At 42.7% G+C, this 9,949-nt stretch overlaps 1 pseudogene; it reads left to right on the top strand.

Moving 5' to 3' along the window:
- Nucleotides 1-4,058: 4,058 nt before the first annotated feature.
- On the top strand, nucleotides 4,059-7,478 carry LOC102850286 (annotated as a pseudogene).
- The last annotated feature ends 2,471 nt before the right edge of the window (nucleotides 7,479-9,949 follow it).

Consider the following 9,949-nt stretch of genomic DNA (forward strand, 5'->3'; position numbering starts at 1 on the left):
TTGGTTTAATTTTCCTCAGCTTCAGCTTGAACTTGCATATGAGTAGTTGGTGGTCTGTTCCACAATCAGCTCCTGGCCTAGTTTTCACAGCTGATACTGAGCTTCTCCAGCGGTTCTTTCTGCAGATGTAATCAATCAGTTTACTTGGCCCCACAGTCAACACTCTCAGCACCAGCAGCCAGGAAATTAAAAGGCACATTGCCATGGGAAAGTCTGCTGCTAGGGACCTCTCCAAAGTACTGAAGAGCAATGGTGTCTCTTTGGAGACTAAGGTGCGTTTGATACAGGCCATGGTTTTTGCTATAACTTGTTATGCATCAGAGAGTTGGACAATGACTAAGGAGGATAGATGAAGAATTGATGCCTTTGAGCTTTGGTGCTGGAGAATAGTATTGAGGGTACCGTGGACTGCTAGGAAAACAAACAGACTCATCCTGGAAAGGGTCAAACCGGGCTGCTCCTTGGAGGCAAGGATTCTAAGGCTCCGTCTAACATACTTTGGACATGTTGCAAGGAGGCATAGGTCCTTGGAGAAGAACATCATGCTTGGTAGGGTGGAGGGACAGCGTAGAAGGGGAAGGCCCCCTATGAGGTGGATTGATTCAGTGACTGGGTTATTCGGGATGGGTGTATCAGAGTCAGTGCAACTGGCACAGGACAGAGCACATAACAACAACAACAACTGATGCCAGTTTGAGGACTAAAGTATATCTGATTCAGGCCCTGGTCTTTCCAGTCATTTACTATTCATTTGAGAGCTGAACAATGAGTAAGGATAACAGAAGAAGAATTGGTGCCTTTGAGCTGTGGTGTTAGAGAAGAGCATTGAACATCCCATGGACTTCCAAAAGAACAAACAAATATGTCTTGAAGAAAGTGCAACCAGAGTACTCTTTGGAGGCAAAGATAACACATGTTGCTAGGAAAGGTTATTCCTTGGAGAGGGACATGATGTTTGGAAAGACAGAGCGACAAAGAGGAAGACTCTCAAACAGGTGAGTTGACACAGTGACTGCCACAATGGGCTTTAGTGTGTCAGGAAGTGTGAGGACGGCACAGGATAGGACAGTGTTCAGATCTGTTGTTCATAGGGTTGCTAGGGATACCTGACTCAACTGCACCAAACAACAACAACAAGGGAAATCACATACTTTGGGCGCATTCAGGAGAAGCTAGTCTTCAGAAAGGGACACTATGCTTGTAAAGGTGGAGGGTCAATGAAGGAGAAGAAGACCTTCAAGGAGATGGATTGACACCGTGACTGTGGTAATGGGCTCAAGTGTGTCAGAGATGACAGGTCAGCACAGGATAGGCCAGTGTTCAGGTCTGTTATTCATAGGATCACTATGAGTCATACTTGACTCAACAACAACAACAACAACAATGGAAATCTTTGGGGAAGAAGATAATGTTGGCTCTACCAAGAGCATTCTGGGGTGTCCCAATATACCCAAGGAGTTCAGTCTCTGAGTTTACCATCCCTTGGCCTTTGACTTGGATCCAACTGAAACAAAAGCAGAGTAGAACTGAGGACAATCTCATGAACCCACCCATTAACCAAGCCAATGCCCAGTATTCGGTGCTTGTCCTCATCCTTCTACATTCTTTAACATACACAGCATGGTGCTTTGGACTTCTTTCATCTGAAATATTATTAGCTGCCATCAAGTTGGCCCCTGAACTCTCAGTAACCCATGTCCAGTGGAATAAAATGCTGCCTAATCTTGCACTATCCCCATAATTGGTTATGGGTGAGTGAGTTAATGTCCATAAAGTTGAATTTGGGGAAATATATTGACACAGTGACTGTAACAGGCTCAAACATATCAGAGGCCCTAAGGATGGTGCAGTCTAAGACATGGTTCAGATCTGTTCACTGGGTCACTGTTAATCAGAGTTGACTTTATGGTACCTAACAACAACCACATCTACCCCAGTTAGTCTAAAAGCTCCCTGGAGACCATACAACACCATAGCAGCATACAAGCCCCCACTGACTGGTGGTAGCTCCGCACGATGCACATTGCCTGGAAATCAAACCCATTTGCATGGCAAAGAGAATCCTACCATGGACTTCATTTTCATCTAAAACAGCAGGTAATTTTCAGCATCTTCACCCCCACCCTACTTCATCCTGAGGGACCTGGCATACTAAGAAGTTCCTTCTCCTGAATTATATAGAGCAGTCTCACTTGAGGAGGAGTTACCTTCATTTCTGGCTGTTCCAAGGTCATCCTGTATTTGAGAAGCCTGGACCCAGGGCACTGGCCTCTGCAGGCTACCATGTCTATATGCTCATGCTGCTGCAGGCAGAACCAAATCAAGATCTTGCACTTCTTTTACTAGCTGTCATAAATTGTCCCAGAAAAGTAGAAACAAAGAACATACCTCTTAAAGAGGAATATGAGTGAGTTCTCCTCCCTACCCTGAGAATAATTCCTCTATTGTTATAATGTTGTGAATATAATACAGAAAAATCCAGAGAGAAGTGAATTCCCAGAAAATAGATTCATTCCTAGCACAACTGTAGTTGAGGAATTCTTTCTAGAGTCTCCCCTAAATTCCACTTACTGGTGGTAAACCCAGTGTTTTCTGTCTCAACTTACATAAGTTGTGGCACATTTTGAAATTTAACAAGCCATGAAAAATTTGCTGCTCAACCAAAAGAGGAAAAGTCATGTTAATTACGTACCACTCCTCAGTCTTGTGGTTGTCCTCAGAGTGCCGTGATTTTCTCATACGTAAAATGAGAATGAGAATGACACTAACTACCTCATAGGGCTATGCTGAGGATAAAATAAAAGTCATGGTAAAGTATGTTGATGATGCCTGGCATTGTTATCATTGCTGTTATCATTAGTATTCTGCTCCAGCCTTGTGGTGGTATTATTGTTGTTGAGTACTGACTCATAGCAGATCCTCTAGTGGGTTTTCAGAGGCAGTAAACTGCACCCTAGGAGATTGTCCATCTTTCTTTTTGGGGGGCATCTGTGAATTCAAACCATGTACTTTGACAGAAGAAGAATTGATGCCTTTGAGCTGTGATGTTAGAAAGGAGCATGGAACATCCCATGGAAAGCCAAAAGAATAAACAAGTATGTCTTAGAGAGGGCACAGCTGGAGTGCTCTTTGGAGGCAAGGATGATAAGGCTTTACCTCAATACTTGCTGCTGTGAGGGATTATTCCTTGGAAAGGGACATGATGCTGGGAAGGGCAGCGGGTCGGTGAAGGAGAAGATCCTCAACCAGGTGGATTGACATGGTGACTGCCACATGGGCTCTAGTGTGTCAGGAAGTGTGAAGATGGCACAGGATAGGGCAGGGATCAGATCTATTGTTCATAGGGTCACTATGAGTGGTATTCAACTCAATAGCACCTAACAACAACTTTGTGTTGACAGCTCAATTCCTTACCACTAGGCCATCGGAGTTCTGGTGACCTAGTGGTAAGAAGCTGCACTGCAATCCCTAAATCATGGTTCAAATCCACCAGCTGCTCCACCAGAGAAGGATGAGCAATCTTTCCCCAGCGAGACTCACTGCCTCTGAAAGTCCAATGCAGGGTCAGCTATGTGTTTGTTCCGATTCAACAGCACATAACAGTTATAAACAACAGGCCACCGAAGACTTGTGTTAGAGGAGAAGTCTCTATTCTATTGTTAATGACACTCCACCATGTATTTAATGACATTCCACTATGTATTTGGAGTTTCCAGATAGTGTAAACAGTAAACATTTGACTATCAGCCAAAAGGTTGTTGGATTGAACCACCCACTGGCACTTCAGCAGACAGGCCTGGTGGTGTGCTTTTGGAAGGTAACAGCCTTGAAAATCCTATGGAACCATTCTGTTCTGTACACGTGAGGTCACTGTGCATCAGAATCAACTCGAGGGTGACTAGCAGTAACACAGCAGTCCCCTGGCTTATGTCTGCATTCTGTGCCAGTAGGTGGGCTCCCAGAGGACAGACCTTTGCCCTTCGTGTTCACCATGAGTCCCCAGCATCCAGCATGCTGTCTGGCCCTCAACATATCTTTGCAGACTGACTGAAAAGTTCATGCCCGTAAGAGGGGATGCTCAGGGAGAGAGCATCTGGACCACACATCGACACAGTGGGGAATTCCCCCTCAAAGAGGCTCATGGCCCTTCGGGGAGCAAACTGCTGTTGAAGGATCCAGCATCATTGAAAAAAGGAAACTTCTTTGCTTTACTCTGTAAGTGCTTTATTTCACACCCTCTCCTGGAAAGGAGTGGCCAGATAGGTGAGCATGGCTGTCTGTGACCCTGACAAATATCAGCAGAGGCTGGAGAAGGCAGGCTTCAGAAGCTGAGCAAGACAGCAAATAAGCCTCTTCTCTCTTTCCACAGTGCAAGGCTTTCCCCACTGTTTTATCAGAGCAGGAGAAAGTGAGAATAAGACTCTCCATCTGATTGGGAGGGCTCGAGAATAAGGCTGGCTTATTTCTGGGCCTACATCAGGAGCTGATACATTGCTACAGTTGCACAGTGGAAACAGAGTAAGATTTGGCAGGGGTTGCAAATCCAAATGCCTTCAGAGCCTGAGTGGACAAGAACAAGTTAAATCAGTCCTATTCAAGTCAGTGGGGAGTGCTGAGAGCTGTGTCTAGACAGAGAATGAATGACCCACCAATAGACATTCCACTGTAAATCAATTTTAGGAAACTGAAACTCAGGACTTGGGTGGGCAGAATCCAATCATAGAAAGCAAACACAAATATTTACCCCTAAAAGGAGACTCAGAAAAGTGTTAAAGGCAGAACATTTTTGAGACTTGGAAAAACAAGGTAATTTTGGTGAGTTCCATCTCTCACAGACCTACACACATTTATTATTATTATTATTATTATTATTATTAATAACAACTATTTTACGGCCAAGTATTTAAGGCACAAACTAAATTAATTTGGGGGCTGAATCTGACTTCTAGGTAACACTTCGCAACTTCTCATAAAGGAACGAGCCTGTCTTGTAGTGTTCCCTGAGCTGTCTCAACATCAGGCTGCTCATCAATAAGACCTGCAAAGACGAGCTTCCTAATAATGCTGATACAAGAGTTACAGTGATGGAGTCCGTGGGAAAGCACTGTGCTGTCCAATGGCATAGTTAAAACCATTGTTTAGAGGATTGAAAAAAAAACGGTGGTCAGTGGTCAGACTAAACCCCAACCAACACTTCATCTCTACTAAAAATGGCTGCACAAATTCTGCTATAAAAAGGCATTATTATTGTCTAAGTAAGTAAGACTGTGTACTATGTATATGTGGACACACACACACACACACACACACACACACACACTGCCATTGAGTCAATTCCAACTCCTAGTGACCCTTTAAGGGAGCTCTGGTGGCCTAGTGGTAAGAATCTGCATTGCAGTCCCAAAGGCATGTAGTTCGAATCCACCAGATGCTCTGTGAGAGGATGGGCAGTCTCCTCCTGTGTGATTAATTGCCTCTGAAAATCTGCCAAAGGATCAGCTGTGGGTCAGTTCTGACTCTATGGTACACAACAGCAACAACAGTGACCCTATAGGACAGAGTAGAATTGCCTCACGTGGTTTCCAAAGCTTTTCAGACACAGACTGTGCTAGCCTTCTCTCAGAGAGAGCTGCCGAGTTTGAACTGCTGAACTTTCAGTTAGTAGTTGGTGCTTTTACCACTACATACATGGTTCCTTAAGAGATAGAAGTGACTATGAGATATGAGATATATAAAGATATATGGCTAATTGTCCACATCAGACTACTCACTAAACATTATAGTGGAATCCCACATGGACTGCATATGACCACATGCCATCCCTTTAGTACAAATTAAGCTATAAAAGCACAGAGCTGATTCCCAGAAATTCTTTAAGTACACAGTCAAGACACAATGTGAAGAATTTGCTTTAAAAATTACCCTGTAGAAAGTTTATAAGAAAAGCAGTATTTGAACAAATTGTGAAATATAAATACAAATACAACTATTTTTAAGATATATACACACACACACACCTCTTTTTCCAGTTACTGTGGCCCTGAGAACCACTAGCAACAAAGCATCTTGTGACACTCTCTATGAGGTGGAGAATGAAGTCCAGCGCAAATGCAGAAAGTTTTTGGAAACAGTGGAGCTGCAGATCAGTTTGAAGAACTATGACCCTCAGAAGGACAAGCACTTCACGGGACTGTCAGGCTTAAGTCCACCACACCCCAGATTCTCAGTGTCTGTTCTTGGGAATCAGCAGCAATGAGATGAGGCCAAGGCCGTAGATATCCCCCACATGGACACTGAAGTACAGAAAAAACTAAACAAGAATAAGAAGCTGGTGAAAAAGCTGGTCAAGAAGTATGAAGACTTTTTGGCCTCTGAATCCCTGATCAAACAGATCTCAAGAATCTGAGGTCCAGGCCTGAATAAGATTGGCAAGGTCCCTTCTCTGCAGACCCACAATGAGAAAATGGTAGCAAAAACAGATGAGGTGAAATCCACCATCCAATTCCAGATGAAAAAGGTCCTGTGTCTGGCAGTGGCTGTTGGCCATGTGAAGATGACAGATGATGAACTTGACTATAACATTCACCTGGCTGTCAACTTTCTTTCACTGCTAAAGAAGAATTGGAAGGATGTTTGGACTTTGTACATCAAGGGCACCATAGGGCAAGCGCAAGTGTCTGTACTAAGATACAGCTCAATAAATCTTACTATTAACAATAAAAAAGATATATATGTCTATCTATATATATATATATATATATATATATAGTTGTTATGTGTGCCATTGAGTCTCCTGTGACATATAGCGACCTGTGCATAAAAGCTCTGAATCCTGTCCTTTCCAGAGTCAATCTCACTATCTCCAACACACCTGTCCCCATTACCCCAGTCACTGTGTCAATCCATCGCATCCATCATCTTCCTTTCCTGCATTGTGCCTTCACCCTTCCAAGTATGATGTCCTTCTCCAAGGACTGGGCCCTCATGGCAACAGGACAAAAGTATGTGAGATGGAGCTTCAAAATCATTCCCTCCAGAGGGAGCTCTGGTGGCCTAGTGGCAAGAAGCTGAACTACAATCCCAGAGATATGCTGTTTGAATCCACCAGATGCTCTGCTGGAGAAGGAGGGGCAATCTCCTCCTCTACCAGTCAAATCTGATTTGACGGTACACACAGATAAAATAAATTTTAAATTTTTTTTTAAAAAAGAATCACTGCCTCCAGAAAGCAAGCTCGTTTCACCCTGTACAAAACAGACCTATTTGTTCTCTTGGCAATGCATAGCATGTTCAATACTCTTCTTCAGCACCACAACTCGAAGGCTTTAGTTCTTCTGTCATCTTTATTCATTGCCCAGCTTATGGCCTGAATCAGGCACACCTTAATCTCTAGACTAACACCTTTGCACTTTAGCGCTCTGGAGAGGTCCCTGACAGCAGACTTCGCTTATGGTTTCCTGAATGCTGAAGAGTGTTGACTGTGGGCCCAAGCAAGATGAAATTGTTAACAATCTCTTCTCCATCTATCATGGTGCTGCCAATTGGCTCAGTGGTGACAATCTTTGTTTTCTTGATGTTTAGCTTCAAATCCATGTTGAAAGCTGCAGTCCTTGACTTTCTGTACCAGATGTTTGAGGTCCTCCTCAATTTTAGCAAGGAAGGTTGTGTCATCTACATAATGCATGTTGTTGGTAAGTCTGCCTCCAACTCTTGATGCCACACTCCTCCTCATAAAGACCAGCCTCCTGAATGATTTGTTCCACATATATAGATTGAAAAGGTATGGAGAGAGTAGCAGTGACAAAGTTCAATAAAACAGTAAGCAATAAATGTTGGCAAGAATGCAGAGAGTTTGGAACTATGATACACTGTTGGCGGGATTGTAAAATGGTACAATCACTCTGGAAAGCAGTTTGGTGTTTCCTCAAAAAAGGTGAATATATTCCATATGACCCAGCTATTCATTGCTTGGAATACACCCCAAGAAAATGATAACTGAGGCTCAAACGGAAACTTGTATACCAATGTTCATAGCAACATTATTTACCATGGCAAAAACATGGAAACAGTCCAGATGTCCAACCACAAACGCATGGATTGAGAAGATGTGGTACATTCATACAACGGAATACTACAAAGCACGCAGGAGCAATGATTTTCTAAATTACTTCCTAACTTGGGAGGTAAACTGTCAATGAATTGGTATACTGTCAATTCCTGGGGCCTTGTTTTTTGCCAGTTCTTTCAGAGCAGTTGGAACTTTATCATCACAGGCTCTTGCTCATACATTGTTTCATGAAATTCTTCTGTGATTGCCAATTCCTTTTGGTATAATGACTCTGATACTCTCTCCATCTTCTTTTAATAATTCCTGGATCATTTAATATTTTGCCCAAAGCATCCTTAAGTATTGCAACTCGAGGCTTGAGTTTATTCTTCAGTTCCCTTGAGCTTAAGAAATACAGAGTGAGTTTGACCCTTTTTACTTTATTACTCCAGCTCTTTGCACATTTCATTATAATATTTGGGAAAGTCTGCTGTTAGAGACCTCTCCAAGTTACTGAAGAGCAATGATGTCATTCTGGAGACTAAGGTGCACCTGATACAGGCCATGGTCTTTGTAATCACTTGCTATGTATCAGAGAGCTGGAAAATAACTAGGGATTATAGAAGGGGAATGGATGTCTTTGAGCTGTGATGTTGGAGAAGATACTGAATATACCACGGACTGAGAAGAGAACAAACAGGTTCATCCTGAAGCAGGTTAAACCAGGCTCTTCCTTGGAGGCAAGGATTCTGAAGCTTCATCTGACATTCTCTGGACATGTTGCAAGGAGGGACCAGTCCTTGGAGAGGGTCGTCATGCTTGGGAGGTGGAGGAAGAGCTCAAGAAAGACCCTCGATGACATGGCTTGATTCAGTGACTGGGGTAGTGGGGGTAGGTGTGTCAGAGACAATAAGAGTAGTACAGGATAGAGCAGGGTTTGGGGCTGTTGTACATAGGGTCACTATGAGTTGCAGGTGACTCGATGACACATAACAACAACAACAACTTGGGAGGGACTGGAGAGCATTATGTTGAGTTAACTAACTCAGTCCCACAAGGACAAATACTGTATAAAAGCATTATTGTAGAATGAGTATAAGGATCCAAGGAGGTGGGAAAGCAGAGGGGTGAGGATGGGCGGGTGGGGGATGTTAATCATAGAGTTGCAAAATTCGATGAGGGGGTGAAGGAAATGGAAAGGATCTTCTGTGAAAACAATGTATTCAAGCATTGTAAATAAATTGGTATAAAATAATTTTTAAAAGCTGAGCATAGACATTTCATATGAATATTTTCTCTATGAGTATATTCCACTACTAGGAATATACCCCAAAGATAATAAAACTGAGACACAAACAGATATGTACACTGATGTTCATGGCAGCATTATTCACAATAGCAAGAAAATGGAAAACAGCCAAAATGTCCATCAACAAAAGAATGGATTGAGAAACTGTGGTACATTAATACAATGCAATACTATGCATATTCAGTACTCGAGAAATTTTGAAAAAATACTCTATAACATGGGAGAGACTGGAGAGCATTATGCTGAGTGAACTAACTCAGTCTCATAAGGACAAATACTGCATAAGATCATTGTTATAAAAATAGAAAGAGTCATTATTGTAAAAATAGAAGAATTACTAGTAAAATCTGTACCAAAGTCCAAAGGGGGAATGGAAGGGAGAAAAGGGACTTACAGTAGAAACAGGGAGTACATCTCAAGGTCCCAGAGCTTGGTTGGTAGAGCGATGGGGTGAAGGAACTTGGAAAGAACTAGTGGGGACCTGAAAAGTTCAGGTAATGGTGAGAATGGGTTAATGGAGATGAATTTTATAAAATGCAGCGTGCGGGAATGATAATATGAAACAATGTGCCTAGAGGATTGTGTGAAACACT

This window comes from Elephantulus edwardii, unplaced genomic scaffold (assembly GCF_000299155.1).
Source record: "Elephantulus edwardii isolate Elephantulus edwardi_28Jun2011 unplaced genomic scaffold, EleEdw1.0 scaffold00050, whole genome shotgun sequence".
NCBI classification, from domain to species: Eukaryota; Metazoa; Chordata; class Mammalia; order Macroscelidea; family Macroscelididae; genus Elephantulus; species Elephantulus edwardii.